Source organism: Scophthalmus maximus, chromosome 13 (genome assembly GCF_022379125.1).
Source record: "Scophthalmus maximus strain ysfricsl-2021 chromosome 13, ASM2237912v1, whole genome shotgun sequence".
In the NCBI taxonomy this organism is placed as follows: Eukaryota; Metazoa; Chordata; class Actinopteri; order Pleuronectiformes; family Scophthalmidae; genus Scophthalmus; species Scophthalmus maximus.
This window is the reverse complement of record NC_061527.1, coordinates 3,606,110-3,628,696: the sequence shown is the minus strand read 5'-3', so window position 1 is coordinate 3,628,696 and position 22,587 is coordinate 3,606,110.

Sequence of the window (22,587 nt, the reverse complement as noted above, 5' to 3'; positions counted from 1 at the left end):
ACTTAATGGATAATAACTACCTGCAGTTGGGAAGCTGAGCGCACATGCCTCAACTTTGTGCATGCATGCTTGAAATGACCAACTTTAACCCAACAAAAAACACTTTGGTGCCTCTGTATTCACTGATCACCGTGGTATTCAAGTTTTGAAGAACGTGTGTAATATATATGCACTATATAGTTCCCTCAAATTTCCACAATGAAACAGAAGTAGTTCAAAGTAGCAAGCACACTACTTTCTGCTAACAACTCCACACTGCAATTAGCCCCATTTTAATAGATGCAAAATTACTTGACATGCAACTCCACTCTTGTCAGTGATGACACGAAAGTAGATAATGAATACGTCTATGAAATTTCAATTTACTGCTCATTACGGAGTAAACTAAGAACTATTACCAGTGAACATGAGAGCATGTCACTGTCCAAAAAAAGAAGAAGATTTATTGTCGTTTCCACACATACGTCATGTCATAACAACAGGTAAATGAAATACCACCATGCGGCGCAAAATATACATTGAGTAAATGTGGACAACAGTAATACTTGAATGTAAATAAAAGTATGCTAAACTAAAAAGGGTAGATTAACATAACACATGTATAGTTTTAGGGTATATATACATATGGGCCCTCTCAACTACTGCTTGGGACATTAGCAGTTGGTTCAAGTGTCTTTAAAGTGCAACCGTAGACTGTGTATAAAGGTGGACGACAAAAGTGAAGCTCAAACGTCTTGATCGCCCCCTGGTGGCTGGCTGTATAGTGTACGTCATAAACCCCGCCTCCTCCCCCAAGGTTCACACTGGGGACACAAAAGGACCCAAGTTGGAAAGCCTACAGATATTCCCTTTTAAGTAGAGTTATCTCAAGATAACCCTTTTGTAATAGTTCTTGAGTAGGGCTGTCACTATAGCGATTCGACCTTACTGGCCTGTGTGGACAATCATAACACACAAGTGTGTAAAAGTATTTTCAACTGCAGATATGGCAAAGTAAGTAACTAGGAGCATCGTCAAGTGAACAACCTCGTCTGAGACGTCTGACTGTCTACTACTCGGCACACCAAGTGTGAATTCTTTTTTACCAGATGGAGTGTCATTTCAAATTTGTGTGATCTTGATTTCTGGAAAAAGTGACAGAATAATTCTACTTACTTTGTGACCTTTCACTGGCTTTCGTTTTACAATAATTAGTAGTAGAAGAGCAGTGCAAATCAAAGAGTGATTAGCTGACAATGACAAATATAAGACATAAGACATATCTGCTTTAGAGATGGTTCTTATTTTATCTTATCTAGTCTCATATTTTAAGAGAGGAAGTCATTATTTCACTTTTCTCAAAGCTTTACCTCAGGTGAGAGGATGAAAGTGATATCATTAGCCGTTGTGTCCTGTCAGGCTCTAATGCAGCGCCTGCAGACCGCTGTCAGATCTGACACAACACCTCACCCCTGCATCTTTTGGCTGTCTTTCCCTACAATCTTCCTGGACCTGTGTGTGTGTGTGTGTGTGTCTGTGTGTGTGCGTGTCTCAAGGACAAGGTTTAAATATTAAAATCCTGGCTTTAAAAGGGTTTTTTTTGTGTGCAAATGTTAACCCATGGGGCTCTTTTAATTAATCAAGAAGACGTGTGATCTCTGCCACCACCGCAGAGGAAGGGAGAGGGCACATGTCACATGGTATTATCTGGGAATGGAGGTGGTAATTAATCACCTTGACAGCCTTTGATTTGTAAACATGGCTAATTTGGATTTTTTTTCTTTTCTTTTCTTCCCCTTAAGGAATCACACAGGTACAAGGAGCATCTCACCGGCCATGACAGCTTTAAATTGCCCTTCAGGAGAAGTAGGCAAACCGCCAAAGACCGCGTTGCTACTTGATGTAGATTGAGTTTGACATCCTGTTTAAGTGAATATGAAGTGGAGATCTGCTCAAAATGAATGTGTTTTTTTTTTTAAAGAGCTATTAAGTCTTCAGAAGCAGACTTTAAAAACATGTTCTCATTGACACATTAGCACCAACATGACTCACTAACTGTCTAACCCATGAAAAGTAAATGAAGCTGTTCTAAAAAATGAAGTCAAAATATCCGTAGGGCGGAACCGTGTCATCAAGGTCACACCAGTACACGCCCTCCACCAATCACAAGCCAGTCTCAGTTGTCAACCATGACATTTTACCAAATTTCTATAGCATCAAATAACTAATTAAACCCAAACGTATCATAAACGTAAACATGAACACTTGAACATAGGTGGTGATCAAGATTTTTTTTGACTTCACTTTTTGTAATACATTCTATAATCTAACCTCATGCATTTTGGTTTGTTCAAATTGTTTTGTTGGTTTTTGAATAAATAATGAGTTTTGGTTTAACTTCTTGTGTCCCCACACATATTATTTGACAAATGCAATTTGGTAAATTTATATTCAGCACCTCCAGCTAAATGTGACCATTTTTAATTGACATCTTTGTCAGAATATATTTGCTGTGATCTTTTATTTTATTAGCTTTTTTACAGATGATGCCGTGTTGTGCGATATCATGTAACTTTACAATCTTAATATTCAAATAACTAAACAGTAAACTCACCTTATTTCCTTGTAATTCAACTGAGTTTAAGTGGGGACCAGTGTGTTTAACTTAAGACATGGCCTTCAAGATTCAATTTATTCATAATTATGCAACACGAGAAGGCGATTTACAGAATACAATTACAGATGTAGTCCTCCAATGCTTCTCACAAAAGATAATTAAAAAAATGCTACTCCCATGATGGTGGCGTTATGCAATTCCTGCAGGGCATTTTGTTGGAATTTGCATCTGTAAACTGCAAACAGCAACAACAAAAACACTAGGGAATTCTCTGAGGAGATAATGAAGTCAACATTTTAACATTAAAAATACTTTCCATCGAGCATCATGATGCAAGTACATTATAAATGAGTTATAAGTTATGGGGTAACAAATTAAAGTTTGCTGATTGGGCACACATAGTGTCTGACTTTGACATGGCTCCACTGTTTGGTTCCACGTTAGTGTTTAATTTTCCACAAAATGTTCTTTCAATTGTGATCACAATCGTTTCTTCAAACCATTACCTGATAGTTTTTGTGCCCAAACATAACCATACTGGCAGCAGATCAGAAAACTGTCATATAATCAGTTTTTGAATTCACAAAAAATATTGTAAATGATGAATCAGAAATTGCTTCAAAAAAAGTAGCTTATTTATTTAGTATCTCTATTTTTTTTCATTAGGAAGATCTGATACATTTTTTGTATGTTGGTGTTAAAAGTTTTCCTTTCTTTTTCTTATGAAACCTCATAATTGACCAGATTGATTCTATTTAAATATTTAAACCTTTTAGTGGCAAATCTCTGAATACTGCTGAGGCTGAAATGAATGAACCAGATGTCTATCCGTGTGCACACATCCCATACATTATTCAAAAATCGAACTCATACAGTCATGAAGAAAATATAAACCTCACATGTTAAGATGTGTTACTATGTTAATTTACCCACCAGCTCAACATTTTAAGTTTTTGTTTAGTTTAGTTTTTTTGTTATTTATTAAATGGGCAGATTTAATTTTGTGTGGGAATTCAATACGTTGGAGACTGGACAGGTCCCTTGGTTTATGTCTTGTTCAACAAACAATCCATTCAGATTTGCCTGAGGGCTAAGGGATTACTTGGCTTATTTTTTGTATGCTTTGGAGCCTTTTTTACAAAGTGATAATCCAACTGTTTCTTTCAGCACTCCCCAGTTTCCAGCAACAAAGCTGAATCAACCACATACAAAAATAAAGGGACATGGAATAAGCTGCCTGCAAGTCATTTATATACAATAGCTGAAAAAAAGGACAAATAATGCTTCCTTTAGTAGAGACACCACGGGTAGATTTTACCTCCTACATCTATCAGTTCTACTCTGCTTGAAAGATACGAGTAAGCGATTTCTAAAGCAATACACGTTTTGTAAAAATCTGCGAATATTTCCTCGCGGTTCGGTAGCTGTCGGTTTTGTGTACACAGAAACATTTTGGGGTTTTTCGGCTCAGCCCTGGCTCTGTAAATCGAAAATTTAAAAACAACAATGCGAGTGCAGTTTGTAAACATCGCTCGTCGACACCTCCAGAGACGTGCTGGCGGGTGGCTCTTTTTTTGGCCTAGTGGTCAGTGCATCGAACTCCCATATCTCCCATATGGGAGTTCGGCCTGGTCAGAGCAGAAAAATCACAACAACAACAAAGAGAGAAACAAGCTTTCTCCACAATCGCTTAAAGGCGATTAAGGCCTCCCTGCTAAATACTACTGTAGCATTATGTGACGATCCACGGTGTCAACACAACCATGTTTCTCGGAGGAAAGAAAGGAACATAGGGCAGTAAGACTGATGTCAACCATTGGTTTTTGTGAGCTGCCATTTTGAGGCCTTGAGTTTTTCGCATTTTGACCACCGCCATCTTGGGGTTTTTTTGCAACCGGACGTAGTATTGGGGGTGTGGTCTGACCGAGAGCTCGTCCACTGGCTTCATTTTCCGGACTGGGTGACTACGTCCATCTTTACATGCAGTCTATGGTGACAAACTGTGGAGGGAACGGTTCCTGGGCCTTTTTGCTCTGAGGCACCAGGAGAGGAGAATAAAATGAAGACTAATGACTCCTGACAGAAATGGAGAAAACAAACACAGAGGCCCGCTTGAATGATGCACCCATTTTATGGCCATGTTCCAGATCTCAAACTTGGCAAAAAAAAAATATACCAGTAAAATATTAAATAATTGAGGAAACACTTTTTACCAAGGAATTCAGCTCTTTCACCTCCATCTGCTTTTATCAAGATCAGACGTCAGAGAAAACTCGGACACCTTTAAACAAGACAGATCGACGCAAAAAGTATAAGAGACTTGTCTTTAGCAACTGATTCATCCTCACTTCAGTTGGTTCTTTTTAAAGTCTGAGCATAAAACGGCTTCATACAATATTCACTTGAAAGTTTGACTTCTTAGATACGAGGGGCGAAATTTGGGTGTTTGATTTAAAAATCCTTTTTTATTTGCGTGTGTGTGTGTGTGTGTGTGTGTTCATTAAGGACTATGACCTTCGGTTTATAAGAGCAACTGAACAACCTCTGTAACTCTGAACCGAGCTGTCAAATCATCCATCGCTGAATGAAAAGGTTTCAAGATTTCTACAAGGATCGATTTGGAGCCAGCTGTCAATCACTCAGCCTCGAGCTCTCCTTACCCTGGTTTGATGCAATGCTACCGAGTGTGTGTGTGTGTGTGTCTGCTTGAGTGAAATCACATAAAAATCATACTTATTTCATCCACTGAAACTGATGTATTTACAACAAAACGGCTTATTTCTGGAGAGACGTGTGTTCTTGTTCTTCCAGTTTGCTTAATACTCAACATCTGCTGAAACTGGTATTTCAGCCACAATATTTCTTTATTTTCCCTTTTTCTTTTTGACACAACACAGTTGCACTGTGCACTTTTAGTTAAAGACATTTTGGGGAATGAGACTTTTCTGTACATGCCATCATCGTTTTGGGATATTTTTAATGTACAGCACTTTGGCCAACTGTTGTTGTTTTTAAATGTGCTCTATAAATATATTTGATTTGATTTGATACTATACAGACATTACAAACTACTCCAACTACTACTTCCAGTAGGCCTACATTAAAATTGGTGGAACGTCCTTGAGATATTTCTACTAAATTGACTTTACTTTTACAGAAACCCATACAAACATTTACATCACTGACACTCGTGTGTGTATGAAATGTTTCTTCGCTTCCCGTCCTTTTACCTTTTTGTGATGCAGCACCGGCCACGCTGCAGGAAAGGAATAGCAGATTTTCTGTGGCCTGTCATCTGAGGGAACAGGATGTCCTGGTGATGGAACTCCCCGGAGAACGGGTTGCAGGTTGGGTCAATACTGGCTTTGTCGGGCCTTCGCTTGTCAGCCTGCCAAGATAAAGTTCATATGGGTCAGACAGCTGAGCTCCATAAATTCCTGTATTTAGAATTTTTTTTTTTCCTCTCCTCGGGAAGTTTGCTCTTTGCACTTGTTACTTCTTAAGTAACATGTCTTGCTGTCTTGTAACATTTCCAGCGGGTGGACAGGATTGGACAGGACAGCAGGTTGCTCCACTATGGTTCACCTGGCCACAGAGTCAAACTAACTTTCCATGTCAGTGTATTTTTTCTCACTATGGAACACCACGAGTGAAAACTGGGGACGCAAGGGTTTGATGAAATATGGAATTGTATTGGTGAAAAAGACTTCCTGTCCAGTCCCGAGTGTCTTAGACCAACTTAGACCACAGCAAATAAAATCCAAATATTGGCATACTCAACATCTGATGAGATGATTTCATCATTTATCTTTATTTCTTGTGAAAAGTACGGCAATTGTTATTTTTCTTAGTCATTTACAGCCCAAAGTGCTTGGCGTCGCTGCCGTTCCCACTGGTGACTGAGAGCCTTCCATGGGATGTGACAGACGACTTATGCCGCTGGACAGTGACTCACAGAAGCTGGGAGGTTAATGTAGCCGTGGTGGTGCTGTTTCCCTCAGTGTGTCTCCGCTGAATCATGAGCCTCGAGGGCAAAGTACTGACAGTTCCACTGCAGTTACTACAACAGTTGCACTCTCTCGCTGAGCGTTGACTTAGCATGAAGAACTGGAAGCTATGGGTGAAACAGACCCAACAAATATACATATATATGTATGTCTTATTTGTTGAATCCATACAAGAACATTTTTATATTGATTAAAAAACATAAACTGATAAGTTGTGCCAGAATAGTTGTCCCTGCAGTCACTCAGTTAATCGACATCCATTTTTAATTTACAGTCCATGCTTCAGACTTGGGCTGCAACTGACGATTATTTTCATTAACGATTAATCGATTTGTTGTTTGGTAAATAAAATGTCATAAAATGGTGAAAAATGTCGATCATGTTTCCCCAAACCTCAAGATTATGTATTTGTTTTGTCCACACACTAAAGATATTCAGTTCACTGTCACAGAGGAGCAAAGAAACCAGAACATATTCACATTTAAGAAGCTGAAATCAGAGAATCATAAAAACTACTTGAAACCGATTAATCAATTATCAAAATAGTTGGTGATTAATATAGAAGTCGATTACTAATCGATTAACTGTTGCAGCTCTACTTCAGACACATATGGGGCTAGTGACAGCTGGTGATTATTTAGCTGAAGGTCTCTCCTGAAACAAATACATGCAGGTGTTGCCAAGTAGCCAAAACAAAACTCAAGGAATTGGGAATCTGGGTACGTACAGTAAGTCTGACGCATTTATTCGCACAAAGGCAAATGTAATCAGAGAAGTAGAGGCAAACTAAGACTGGAGTTTTGTTGTAAGACCAACTTGCATAAAAGCACAATTTCTCCACCACTTGAGCTCAGCTGCTCGCTACCAACTACCCTTTCCTCTCCGAACTGCTCCTCCGGTGTTCCCCGTCGCCTCAGCCCATGCGACACCTCACACAACTCACCTCGTGTGAAACTGTCCATGATGAGAGCTGTTACCTGCTGCAGTGCACTGCATTTGTGTAAAATTCAGCAGACGGGTAAAGAAACTGCCCCCGAGGCAACTAGCAGAGCCGAGGAGGCTGTATCTCTCATTCCTGTTTTTTCCTTTTTGCCTACTTCTCCCATAAAGAAGGCAGCAGAATGTAAATTGTGATTTTTTTTTTCTTTTTTCTTTTCTTTTTGAAGAAGAATCCTGCTGCTCGAGCTTCAACTGATGTTATTCCTCCCGGTTGCATATACAAGGAAACGATTGTGGAGCCACATTAAACGTCCAGTTTAAACAACATCATTCTTACCTCATTCCAATTCATGAGAACCACTGACTCAAACATGGACGATTAAATTGTGTGTATGTGCGGGGACTAAAGTACCAGATAGTGTTTCCAAAAGCTGCTGCCTCTGAGATGGTCAAGATGTTAACGAGGCAGGTTGCTTCAGATTTTTTTTCCTGCCAGCCCTCCAGTAAAATGTCTGTAAAACTTCTGAGTGTTCCCACCTGAGAATACTTCTGGGAAACCTCTGGATAATTCGCAGCGAGCGAGTAGGCGTGTTGATGACCGTATACAAAAAAGCGCTCGACTCAACAGGAAGTTTTCCCGTTGGTGTGGACGGCGTCTGACTCGGGACAATCTCCTGCTGCGTTCGTCATATGTGGACGGCAAACTCCAGAAAATGTCCGAACTAGGCTTGAAACGATTCCTCGAATAGATCGAACAATTTGATTACCAAAAATCATCGGTGCAAAATGATTTGCCTCGAAGCTTCGTTTAATCAATGTAACTTAACGTTGTACTATCACTGTAGCACAGCAGAAAACATACGGAGCGGACCTGACACGGGGTAAGTTAACATTAATTTACACATATGCAAAGGTGCGAGAAATTGTGTCAGGCAAGTAAATCAGTAAAGATACAGATAATATTCATTTTATGCAATTTAAGCAATAAAAATGTATCTTTTTCTGAAAAGGAAACCACTCTCTTTTACATTTACTATTGCTCCTCTCAATTAAGCAAAAGTATTTCCTGTCCGATTACTCGATTCAATCGATGGAATAATCGGTAGAATACTTGATTGCTAAAATAATCTATAGCTTTTACGGAATTCCTGTCTGAAAACAGCTTTGTGGAGACAAACTGCTGTTCACACTCCGACCTTCGGGCAACCGAGTACAGTTGCATGTCTTTGGACTGTGGCTGGAACATGGAGAAAACCCCTGTTGACATGGAGACGAACATGCGACCTGAACACACACACAGGCACACACACACACACACACACTGTTTGCACATATACAGTGTGTGTGTGTGTATATGAGATCATTACAGTAGCACTGCACAATCATGAGCACATGCTCAACTCTGCAGGAAGCCGGCAACTGAGCTCCCTGCCGAAACCACGCGACTCAGTGGCGTTACACTGCAGCAGCGCATCTAATGGTTTATGTTCTTTTCAATGTTTGTTCATGATCGCCCCCCCCCACCCCGGGTAATTACGGGGTCTAATATCTGTGACAGCTTCATAACAGGATTTAGAGCAGCGAGGAGGGAGGTCAAGAATCAACTCTGCAAAAGAAGCCCAGTCAGATTTTATTTACATTAACGCTTGATGAAGACGTGCACAGTAAGTGAGAGTTGTGTTGGGGTGTTGGAGGTGTTATAGGAGCAGGGGGTTATGATTATTATTATTATTGAGAGTTATGTTCCACCATTGGTGGAACTACAAAGGAAATGCCAGACTATGTCCATGAGAAGAACACATATGTGTAGTGTATATAAAAATTATTTCATTGACATGTTTCCAAAGGAAAAAGGTAGGCATGAGTTATTTTAGAAGATAAAAAAATAGATCTGTATGTTTATATATTGACAATAACAAATCGAGTTTAATTTTAGGCAAAAACTGATAAGTTGCCAGGATCCATTTTCTTTTTATTGACTTCTCACGGAGGCTAAGTGGTGCAATTAATTTAAAAAAGAGTACATAATTGAGCCAATTTCTTTCCATCATCAGAGAGAGAACAGTTTCTAATTAATTCTAAATACTTCTCAATTAGCCCCCGCGATTAGCTATGCAATTTACTCGATGTGGCGCGGTACGAAAAAGTGAATTAAAGTGAATGACATGGACAGTGACGGAGCCCTGTGGTGCGGTTTGACACGTCACGACCAGCGGTTGCAAAAGTGGTTAGTAGTAATATAGTAAAATCACTTCAAAAACACTTATTCTTGGCGGCATAATTGTGTAAATTAGAGCTGCAACAGTTAATCGATTGGAAATCTACTTCTAAATTAATCGCCAACTATGGACCAAACAACTAACAATTAAGAAAAATTAAGAAAATATTTCGACAGATTCATCTATAATGAAAATAGTCTTTAGTTGCAGCCATTGTGTTTATGTCCGAGTTGGTGCTCAATGCTTATACAGCCCCAAATAGCATTGAGGCAAGTTCAGGTCAAACCCCAATATATGAGATATGGTCAATATGCAAAATTGATGATAAAGTTGTAAAACTTTCAGAAGGCCAGTTATCATATCTACCACGTCACTGCATCGTATATTCCCTTCTACCCTTCGCGTCGGCTGCTTTCGGCCCTTCACCTGTTTGTACGTTGACTCAGTCTGACATTACACGAACTCTGTACAAGGCTGTGCAGGGTGAAGTCTGTTTAATGTCCGGTTCAACCGATTCTGACATTTGCGTCCACACACACACACACACACACACACACACACACACACACACACACACACACACACACACACACACACACACACACACACACACACACACACACACACACACACACACACACACACACACACACACACACACACACACACACACACACACACACCTACCTGCGGGTATAATGTCTAGAGAAGTTCAGGGTTGCAGTAGGTGTTTGCAAACAGTGAAGAGTCTTTCATGGAGAGCAGCTAAGGTTTCTCCCAAAAAGTTGCTCGATTTATCACAAGGTGCAGCAACAACAACAAAAACCACCAAAAGGTTCTGATGATAGAAACGGGCCGACCGGACCGTCGGAGTAACTTGATCACAAACTCTACTCCATCACTCAGTCGCTCACTCGAGGACGTTCGGGGGTTTTCTTTTTCGCGGAATAAAAAAAACAAAAACACAGAACGTTCGCCACCGGCGCTTCGCCTCGACTGTGGCGGCCGCTGTGGCGCAGGAAGCACTTTTAACAGCCCACTATCATCCATCTGTGCCCGTGGTGGGAGCCACGGCTGCAGACGCCCTCTATCCATCACCGGCGACAGGTTACAGATCTGCTGATTTGCAGAGCAGTGGGAGGGGAGGGGGGCGTTGTGTTTGTGCGCGCGTGTGTGTGTGTGTGTGTGTGTGTGTGTGTGTGTGTGTGTGAGCGAGCTTCTGCTGGAGTGGGAGATGGAGCAGGCCTGACGACCACAGTGCATGTCCCACCACAGCAGTTGACAGTTTCAACCCCTGCTGCTCGCAGATGCCCTAATTTTCCCACCACCATAGTTCACTTGCCCCGTGACTGGACCTCTATGATAATTTAACCCGGGGGACAAGCCCACCAACAGCTGGCAGCGTGGTGGTGGGATGACAGATTGTATCAGTTGATTCATTTATTTTCCAACTATAACATTCACGTTTTAATCCAAACGCTCAGATACTTGTGTCATACTTCCCCTAATACTTTTTAATGTGGCTCCGATTCCAAATCTATACAGGAAGTTTTTCCTCCAAATTGAAGGTCTGAGGATGGAGTTTCCTTTTAGTTGTTTCCTAAGTTGTTTCCTTTTAGTGTATCACAAATCTCAGGAGCCCTGGAATGGACATGGAGTGAGAGATCTCCATCCATGATTCAATTGACTTTGGATGTAATCTTTTTTCGATGAGGCTGGTCCGAGCCAAACAGTCGGATTTTTTTCCCCGCTGCACACACAAACGCGTCAGCTGGCGGACGGTGAGAAAATATCCGCGGGTTTTTACAAAATCGTGTATTGAATCACTTGCTGCCCCTTTTAACGTCTTTACATTTGAGGCCAATCTCAGAATTAAAACTCGATAGACCTCTCCCGCGGGTGTGAGCTGAACTGACCCGGGAGCACATTGAAGGTTTTTTGCGAGGTCTCGCAAAAGTACATCTGTCTTTTGTCTTCTCTGGGGCTCTGTACAAATCGGAGGGTACCTGGATGTAGACAATGCAAAGAATTCAACTTATACTACAGAAGGAAAACCAGTAATTCACAGTGAGTACTGTTAAAGGAAGTAAAAAAGTTTGATGTGTACCACCTTAAAGGGCCGTCACGCTATTTAGCCTCCGTTGCATCTCCCGCCTCTTCCCAACTGAACCGAACAAGGCCGACAGCCCGCCGTGTCGAGGGAAGGCCCGGGATGCCAGCGCGCCGCTGAGTCTGATCAAAGGCGTTGGTAACAAATGTATTCAAGCCCCACGGTCACTTTGCCACCGAGCCGATTATATCACGGCTAAATGTTGAGTTAATCAGAGGGGAAGGAAGCGGTGCCCTCGACGCGTACGAGTGCCTGGCTTCATTTCACTTGACACCAGCCAGGCATCGGCGTCGCTGTGAACGAGCGGCCACAACTGCTAAATCATCTGCTCGTAATCTCTCCCCCAACTTGCATGAAGTGGCACGAGCATATGGCGCCGTTTACGATGACAAATGTAACACGAGAGACAATGAAGCTAATTGAAATATCCGGGGCGGCGGCGGCGGCGCCGATTCTCCACAGCTCATTTGCATATTTGCTAAAGCGGCGCTGATAGGTTGTTTGCAAGTCGTGATTTCATACCTGGCAGTTGTTCAGCTGAAAAATGTCTTTCAGGTGCAAACTCTGATGCAAACACATATGCTGAGAATTTACATATTGAGAGTTTTACAGGAAAATGTACTGTTATATAACTTACTGTGAAAAGGACGAGAAGTTGGGAATGAATCCAATAAAAGGAACTATAGCTTTTGTGAAACATGACAGAAAAATCCATATGCATTATATTTGGAAAGGTACAGTATTTTAAATAGATATGTGAATAAATTATAAGACAGGAAGTCACATTTAAGAGATTTCATCTTCTTAATTCAAATTCATGAAATAATCAGCGTTTTGATATACCTTTTACAAAGTTAAGTTCAGTAAATCTAAATTATTGGACGAAACGGTTGACACTCTTAGGTCAAAGTATTGACTACATTTTGTCTCATTATCTCATAATACGTGTATTAAGTTATTTAGGTTATAAATGAAGTTAAGTTATAAATCAAAATTATATCATACCATTTTTTTCTTAAATAGATCAACTCTAGGCTCACTGTGATTTTGACTCGCTATACATCAAACTAAATATTTCACTTGTTTTCACGTATTTTTTCTTTTCATCACAGAAACTTGCTTCCATTCATAAATCACATTTCCTTAGCCCTTTTTTTTTTTTTTTTTTACAAATTCTGAGATATTCACCTTTTAATCCCACCTCAAATTCTGAACCTCACCAACAAAAAGACGGGGGAATAAGAACATGTGCAAATGGATGGAGAAGGCCGAACAACCACTTACGGTTGTAACACTGTGCTTGATGGCAACAACTCTAGGAAGAACAAAAAATAAAATTTTTCCACTGGTTTCCAGGCTGCACAGAAATTCGGTGGCCTTGCCAGAGACCGTGGACTTGCCAAGTTTCGTAACACTGGACGGGGTCACGGGGCGCAGCTCAAATTTTCTAATATGAGGGAAGGGTTGTTTGGTTTTTTTCATCTGAATAATGCTAAGTGCTGTACTGTAGTGTAGTGCAGTGCGCTTGGACCAAATCAATCCTCCTTATCCAGTGTTATCCAGGGACACCGTGTGCTGAGCTCAGAGCATCTGGCACCAAGTGCAGAACACACAGCTGCCCGGGCCGGGCTGGCCTCAGAGGTCCAGAGCCTTGAGTGTACTTTGGAGACGGGCCCGACTCCAGCATCAGACCTCGGATGTGTGCCGTTCGACTGATTACATCAGCGGAGAGGATTAAACTGTGATTTTTTTTCTTTTTATATAATACTTCTCTAATGGCTTCGCGTTTCCCCGAGTTAGGACACATTAATTTCTCCGCGAGCAGAGTTAATAACTCGCAAATTTCTTTCAAGCCGCAGAACTGTGCCGATGAATAACGGCACGAAAGAAGATTACAAACAGATCCACTCATCTTCGCTGGTGTCCTGCAAAAAAAACAAAACCCTGACATTTCCAATTTTTTGGGTGGCAGTTTATTTTCTTTTTACTGCCGTGACAGCTGACATTATCTTCCGTGTGCAGGAAAAGGGTTTGGTAACGTTGGAGCAGAGCAAAGCGATTGATGGGCTAAATTAACATTTCTTCCTTTTTTTGTGAAAAAAATGAAAAAGTAAACTTTCCAGAAAGTGGAAGGATTCCTGCACGACACTCGCGGCAGGCAGTCGTTCTGAGGAAAGCAATATTGGTGTGATATTATCCAACGCCAGATGGAAGGACAACATATGCTGATTGCACCTGCCAAACAGCTCACAGTTGGAGGAAAGAAGAGAAACACAAGTGACTTTCCCAGCGAAGCATAGAAATGCAGTATTTTACATATAGTGAGACTGAACTAATGCCAATGAAGAACTAATAAAAAAACCTTTTAGGTTAAGGTATTGATTTAATGGGTTTTTAATTAACCCTAAAATGCCAACAATAAGGTAGAGTGAGCCCATTTTGTTGTGCAAGGCAAAACAATATCTCTACATTAACAAAACACACACACACACACACACACTTATATGCGTGAAACTACACACTAGTTCCAGTACATTGTGTGCACTAGTATTATGAACACCTAAAAAAAGTGGGCGAGTCGTTTTATCAGTGGACACGGTGCAGAAGTATAGTAGAATATATTTTCATTTTGTTTTAGATTATTGAATATGGGTATATTTGGTAGGTAGGGTAATAAATATGATTATCTGATTTATTATAAGTATATACTGTATATAAATATATATAAGTAAAAACGACCATTTCACTAGTATAGTTGCAGTGCAAAATATGCAAATGTACATAACAGAATGCTAATCATGTGGGACACTGTAATTAGCTCGCTATTGTAACGTCAAAGTGACAGAGTGGCTGAAAGGCTTTGCTGTCTTCAGCCTGCCAACATTCAATTATTGATATGACAAAGTGTTCACACCTGTCGCTAACCAGATCCAGATCTGGGTCCAGATTCTGTAATGACCCCACAGTCCGGCTGCTGCTGGAATCTGCTTTTGGTTCCGTATGGTTGTGCAGAAAACATTTCAACCCAACAAATGATCCCCATTTACTAAACGTGAAGTTGGCGAATATCAAACTGAATGTATATTAAATTGCGAGAATACTGCAAAAATAACACAAAATACTATAAAATACAAAATTGAATTTCCTAAAAATGCTGTGGAAATGCTGATTGGCTGAAAAGCAGAACAGATCAAAGTACAATATGACGTTTCAGCCAATCGGCAGCATTTTAGTTTTCTCTAATGGAAAAATAGGCAAAGAAAAAAGCAGAAAACGTTTCTTGATGTCCTAGTGGCAGTTATCTGAGCTTCAAACCGCATAAAAAATGCTTAATTAATGAATATCAGTCCAAAACAGTGTTGTGTATAATACAATGTAGCCAGTGTTCAGGAATATAAAAGCGATGAAAGACGATAGGCCTCTGCAAAGCCCAGACATGTCAGCAGCACTCGTTGGGGAAGTTTTGCTCCGTTTCTAAAGGGCAGCAGTGACATCAAACCCACGGGGAGGAAGCCATTTAGTTGTCCTGTGACAGAAAAGAGGGGGGATTAAAATTTGACAGGAGGAGCGATCGGAATGACAGATACGGGAAGGAACAATAACGTAATGTGTGCTGTCAGGCAGCGGATATTAGAAAGAGAATAAGACCCTGTCTATCAAAAAAACATTCCCGTTCTCTTTGAGAGCCTTTATTTTCCCCCTCAGACATCTGAACGGTCTGTCTCCATTTGAAATATGAGGTGGGGACAGTTCCATCAAGATACGATTGATTGGTTTATTTCTCCCATAGTCTGAGTCTTCCTTTCCCTTTCGTCGGCTTTTCGTCAGGATTTCAGTGTCAGAAAGACGACGTCAATGCATTAATACTTTGTAATATCATTTTGTAACTGGACTGCATTTATATAGCACTTTTTCTAGATGACCACTCAAGGAGCGCTTTACAATGTTTGTCTCATTCAACCATCCATGTCACACACCGATGCCGCAGCATCAGGAGCAGCGAGGCGTTCAGTGTCAAAGACACTACAGCAGACTCGTGCTGCGTCCACACCAATAGAGAATTTCCGTGACGGCCGAGTAAACACAACCCGCGAATATTGACCTGTTCTCTTTCAAAAGCGGACATCAGTGACTGCGGGAGAATCTCAAGGCTACTTGTCTTTCACCGCATCGCATTGAAACATTGCTCAAGTTTAAAGATTTGAATTCCGGGTCTCCCCTTTATTTGCGTCGCCCGGCGCGAGTTACAGGAAATCCCCGTCTACTCACGTCTTTGCAAAGACATTGTAATAGATCGTTATCATTTCGCTAGTGGTGTCAACGCAGCATCAGAACCAGTACCCTTCTGATCGCTACATGACCACCTTGCCTCCTGAGCGATGTCGTAAAACCCGCAAAGAGGAAAGAAGAACACAAGACTTTGTATAAAACCAGTGAGGATTAGCAATTTTTTTTCCGATCTAGACAATACAGCATTCAGCTCAGGCGTAGAGTCCATATGAACACGGACGACGCATCTCCTTCCTCCTGACGTATAAACATGAAGCCAAAATATCCTGGATACAGGTGCGGCCATCTTGGCATCGAAGTCTGGCTGACACACGCTTTCGTCAATCGTGAGTTTTCATCCCAATTTTACAGCATCGAATTTCTAATCAAAACCAAACTTCCTGGAGAAACAAACACTTGAACAATTTCTTACATCATCAATTACATCCAAAAACTTATTGAACTTACACTTTGACTTTTTAGTTTGGTCCACGTCCTATCCCGTTATGTTGCTGCCAGCTACCAGGGGGCGATCAGGATATTTTGGCCTCACTTTGGGGAGCTGTCGTCCATCTTTGCAAACAAATTTGAAAACAGGCTTTTGGTGCTAGCACTGCTATCGTTAGCCACACTTGGCAAACAAATAGGACATCGTTAAGCCCGTAGATGCTGTGATCCGTTCTCGGTTCCGTTCTCTCGTACACTCGTCTAAATTTAAATGTCCGTGTAACCAACAGGGAAAGTAGTTGTTAGAGCATCTGCACCAGCATACTACTATGGCTAACTATGAGTGAGGTGTATCTAAAGATACATTCATTAAAAATGAATGCAGCATAGTCACATTTTAACTGTCCTATAATGTAGAATATAACACATTGTTTCCCTCCATATAGCTAAAATATTTCTTACCTCACAACCTATAAATCCCTGTGTATGCGTCTATGTAATTTCCATATGATAAAACACCGTCAGCAGGACTAAATTCCCAATATGCTGTTTTTAATTCATGAATATTGAAATGTGAGCACATTCATTTGTATAAATCTGCTTGTGCTGTGCAACACACAACGAGAAAGAAGACGTAATTAGGCCCAAGAGTAACAGTGCTGCTGCTGCTGTTGTTTCTTAAAAAATGATTCCCACGCCATCCACAATTCGTGCTTTGGGCCGACGGAACACACAGTTCTTGCCTTTGTGTGGAGTTCAGCAGATCAGGCCTTACTGAACGACAGGCGCTGATTATAGCAGTCATGGTGATTAGCTGGAATATCGGCCTGTGCCGGGAAACAGATGGACAGAAATCACCAGCTCAATGTTGTGCCGCCGAAACAAATGTGGGCTTTTGGCAGGAGAACCATTGCTGTTCCTCCGTTTCCACGGTCCAGACATTCATGCAGGTTCACCAAAAGGAGAAGGGATTTTTTTTTTTGGTTTTCATTTCTTTCCAACAGAGCGGAAATCGTTTCTCCTTGGCTAATGAGAGGCAAAGCCCCCCACCACACCACCTTGCCTTCAGCCCAAAATCTTTTGTTGAGGAATAATCACAATGATTAATGTTCGAAATGGAACTGCTGAGTTTTCGGCTCGCCTGATAACCTTACGCGAATTCAGCTCAGACCCAATTGTCTCGTAATAATACCATGCCGCATTTTCAATGAAATTGCGTACAATGAGCAGGCCTCCTCCATATTATATGAAAAAAAGAAAAGAAAAAGGTCATTTACTTGCGTTGAAGGAGTGGAGGGCCAGTGTGCTCTTAAATCCTCCTGAGATGATAGCTACATTTTTCTGTCTTCAGCAAAAATCAGGCGTTCTCATTCAAACACTGATATCTCTTCAAGCAGAGCTCTTCACGTCGCTTAATTTTAAATTAAAGCCACGTCATTGTTGCACAGACTATTTGCAAGGACGTGTCCTCTGCATATCAAAAAAAAAAAAAAGTACAATTTTGGATGGACTGTCCCGTGGCTGGTGAAGTGCAGACTTAAAAGTAGATGTCTGGAAACTAAGTCCAATGTGTTTGGGGAAAGAAGTTCTTTTTATACCAAGGGTTAACTTAGTGACTGCAGCCAACGGCCCTGATATATACCGAGCTGGCAGTTGCCTGTGGGATCCTTAAGATTTTGTGGTATGTCCGATAACGTCTGCACATATATTTGCCTTTATTAGCAGCATGTTTGGCTGATTAAATGTGTTGAATCGACGTCGGAGGCAGCCACTGAGAAAGAGCTGTCTGTTCGACCCGGTGAATCCATAATTTCACCTATTTAGGTGCAGTTTCTTTTTATCTGTCCTTGTTTACTTCTTCTAAAATCATATTTGCTTCCCAAAAGTCAAAGCAGTGGAAAGCAACCCTAGGATGTACCCATCAAGTCAGCTGATGGATAGTTGCAGAATTCAGTTTTATTTGATATTGCCTAAAAACTACAAAACCCCACTTCAAAAAAATATGACTTTCCTAAAAAGTGATCAATGATTGAATAAACTATACCTTAAAGACCCAGTGTTTCATTTTTATCATTTTCTGGCAGCATCCGGTGGAAAAGTTGCAAACCTGACCAACTGAGTGCCCGGCAGGGGACACTTGATGGTGGCGCACTGCTAACTCCATTTCCGATAGCGCTGAAAATTCAACGTTAATGCAACGTATTCTTGACCGTTTTGTGCAACAACCGTATTCAACACGATGTAGCAAACATGGAGGTCGATGTAGCAAACACGGAGGTCGGGTCCACCTCATGTAACTCAACTCGAGTTACATGAGGACTCATGTCAATTCAGAGTTGACGAAAAACATTGGTTCTTTGTTGCAGGTGATTATAAATATATGAACACACAGTTATGGACAATATATTCAATTTCTGTGAATAAGTCCTTCTAAATATTACACACTGTGGCTGTAAAGGATAAAACCTACACGTGTATCTGTGTGGAAAGACGAGGTGAATGAATAAGGAGTTAAAAACAATCTCCCCAAATTGTGCATCACAGCAGGAACCTTGAAGTTCAGCCCCCCAAAAAGCCTTCAATGATGTGGCTATTAGTTGTGATATTAAACTTTTGAACGCTGCAATATTGATGAGAAGTCACCCCCACACGGTGAAATCAACAGGGACGTATTATGTCTGGGGGGGAAAGACGCGTTTAGTGTTTCCCGACTGCAGATGTCTTTTTCCCCACGAATTGTTACTGTGCGCTTGCAAGCGGGTGACTAAACTGCACAACTAATTTCCCAGCTCAGTGCGGTGTTCAGTGCTCTGTGCATAATGAGCTTTTGATTTATTCTACCGATCAATTAGTTTTTGTTTCTTAAATTGGACACATTTAACACTTGACTCGCTGCGACACCAAATATGTAGATTTGTAGTATAACAGATATTATCCTAAGTGGCTCTTTAACCTTAAAGGACAATGAAGATGACATTACAGTTTTAACCATATCACAGGAGTTTGGCTTTTGGGCTTTTTCCTCATGGTGGAAAACTTAACGAATTGAAGGAAACAAAGTGAGTCAGAATTAAAAACACTTAAAGGAGTTTGGAAACAGAAGAGGTGAGAAGAGGCGGAACGGCTTCGCCTCTGCTGATAGACCGTTCCTGATTACAGACGTTTGACTCCGGCATAATTTTGCATCATATTTCACTTTGGCTCAAATGTTTTCACCGTCCTCTGCTACAAACCTCCTTTACTTTACTTCAACTTAACTGTGTTACACAGTGAGAATGACGAGGGAAAAGCAAGTTCTATTGAAGCACGGCAACAATTAAAGTAGCTCAAGAATTAGGCCACTCAAACAGCTAAAATAGTTGTAGACAATTAATCCACGACTTCAGATTAAGGCATTGAAAAGATGTGGTGGCAACCTCCCCGGTTTAACGTGTGACACAGAAAGCTTTGATGAGCAACAGTGCTCAGAATAAGCCCCAAACAGCCGTGACTCTTGATCTTCAGTATATTATAACATTAATGATAAATAATTCATAACATTACAGTACATAGACTGTATGAAAAAATTGACACAGTCACCGGGTATGGAAAATTAAGCCAATGCAGAAGTGCCTGAAGTCTGTATCATTGGGAATCGCCAGCAGAGGGCGACTCTACTGGTTGTTTCTATAGAAGTCTATGAGAAAGTGACTCTAGTTCTCACTTGATTCATAACGTCAGTAAACCTTTTCCTGAAGAGTTTATGGTCTCAGCTGCTAGTTTCAAGTCATTGTCAAATACGATGTGATTTTCATTTTGGAAAATGAAAGTACTGTAGCGTGGATACTGCGTGATTGACAGATGGTCCGCCCAAGCGGTGCATGGTTGCAGGTGTAGGTGGGCGCAAATTCTAACCTCAACACTAAAACCCTCAAACAGCCATTGACATTGTAAGGACCGTCCAAAATGTCCTCACAATGTCAATATCTCCTCACCACGATGGGTTTGAACCAAAATTGGCGGGCACTATAGAAAGACACATACACACATGGACCAACAACACACCTGTCTCTCATAGTCAGTCTGGCTTAAAGCAGCATCATTTGGTCTTTAAAAAAAAAAAAAATGTACGTGTTAAATTTGCATATCGAGCAGGGAAGTAAGATCACCGGTGGTCACGTAAGCGTAGTCTCATTCTAATGCCAGGTGTGTACTGACGTATTTGGAGCGGTCCACTCGAGATCGGATCACCCAAGATGCATGTTAATGCCACATGTGAACAAGGTAAAAGACGGACACTGAAAATGTCAAGGCGTCCCATTTGACACGGGGCCTCAGCAGGGAGCGGGGCCACCCCCCCGCCCCCCGGGGCTGCAGCTCTGGTTTGTATGCCGAGAGACATTAAAGGATTGTGTCGATATGCTATTGAGTTGTTTTCCACCCTCATCTCTTCCAGCGATCATGATTCATTCCCCCCCGTCTCAACTTGGCTTTCATCTACTGGCCTAAAGTTCTACAGCATGCATTTTAAAATTCTGCCCAAAGTTTTTAAATGTGCTTTGTCTTCTTCTTTGTCTACGCTCCAGGGTGCTGTCACTCAAAAAGGCTCATGGGGGACGGAGCATGTTAAAGATGCATTATGGGACACATTTGAAATAGAATGAGTATTGTCGGTCAGCAGATAAGCTAGATACAGGTGCAGAAATTTTGTTTCACTGTAAGGGGCTCTGTTGGGCATCTCAAATTTCGTGATGGCACCATCGGGATTTTGAATGTTGGTCTGTCTCTCCGTGGGTTGGGTCCACACTGAATTAGCTCTGAAACCATCTACAAAACATAATGGCATCTCATCTCACATTCATGGCCCCTCGATGTATGCTAGGTTGATCGCCTTTTCTTTATTTCACATTCATATTTTGCAGCACTTTCCCAGACAACCCTGCCGTCTGTCTCTAATAGCTCCTGCTTTCATGCAAATTTGCTCTGCTCCTGCCTCAGAACTGTTGGTCCCCCCCCCCCCTCCTTGCTGCACAAATGTCCATGATTCAGTTCAGAGTGCTTTTCTCAAACTCCCTCAAAACCATTGCCCTGAAAGAAACTGCATACACCTTCAGTTAGAAAGTATGCAGCTGACAAGAAAATGGGGGAAAAAATGTATTTAACAATTCTACATATCGATGGCATTGAGATACGGAAACCTTAAAGAACCCCCCCCCCAAGTCTTGCTTTAAAGTATATTCAAAAAATTGCTATGCCTAATATTTTGTTTAACATTGTTTACCCCCCCCAAAAAGTTTTAAAAACCCTATGAAATGGGGCTGGAAACCATCCTCTCTCTCCCCCTCATTGAGAAATTCTGAGACTATGAATATTCACAAAATGCAAATGACAGAGGCCCCGCCCACCACAGCTGCTCGCGCTAGGTTGACCGGAAGAATGTGCGCAACAAGATGGCTGAGCGGCGACATCGGCGAGATTCAGCCATAAAACTTTCGCGAACTGCTACGGCTGTCTGCTGACAAACCTGCCGTCCTCTCGTGGATGCTAACTGCTGAAGTACCAAATCTAGCTTGAACAGGATTCGTTTGAATTTCAAATTACAGAGAAGTGACACAGAAATCTCCTTCTCCAGGAGAGGAAAGTGAAAGCTCCTTTTTGAGTGGAGGGCGACTTTAGACTACGTCTTTGGGTAATTTCCATATGCACTTTGAATACATTTATCTTCCAAAAGAAGTAAGATAATTGACACAACTTGAAAACTCCTCACAAACCTTCAGCCGTAACAAATCCATTCTGTCATTAATTCTGATTACAGCAGGTGACAATCTTCCACATTTACTCATGATTCTAAAATGAAGTGTAATTTAAGAAAACTCAACTGATTAGCGAAGGACTCAATCCCAACAGCCGTCGAGACAAACAAACATTTCAACCCCCCGAACCGCGATTGACGTCACCAGGGGATTTTAAATGTGACACTGGATTAGATGTCATTCTGAGCTCTTTAGGATGTTATGTAAC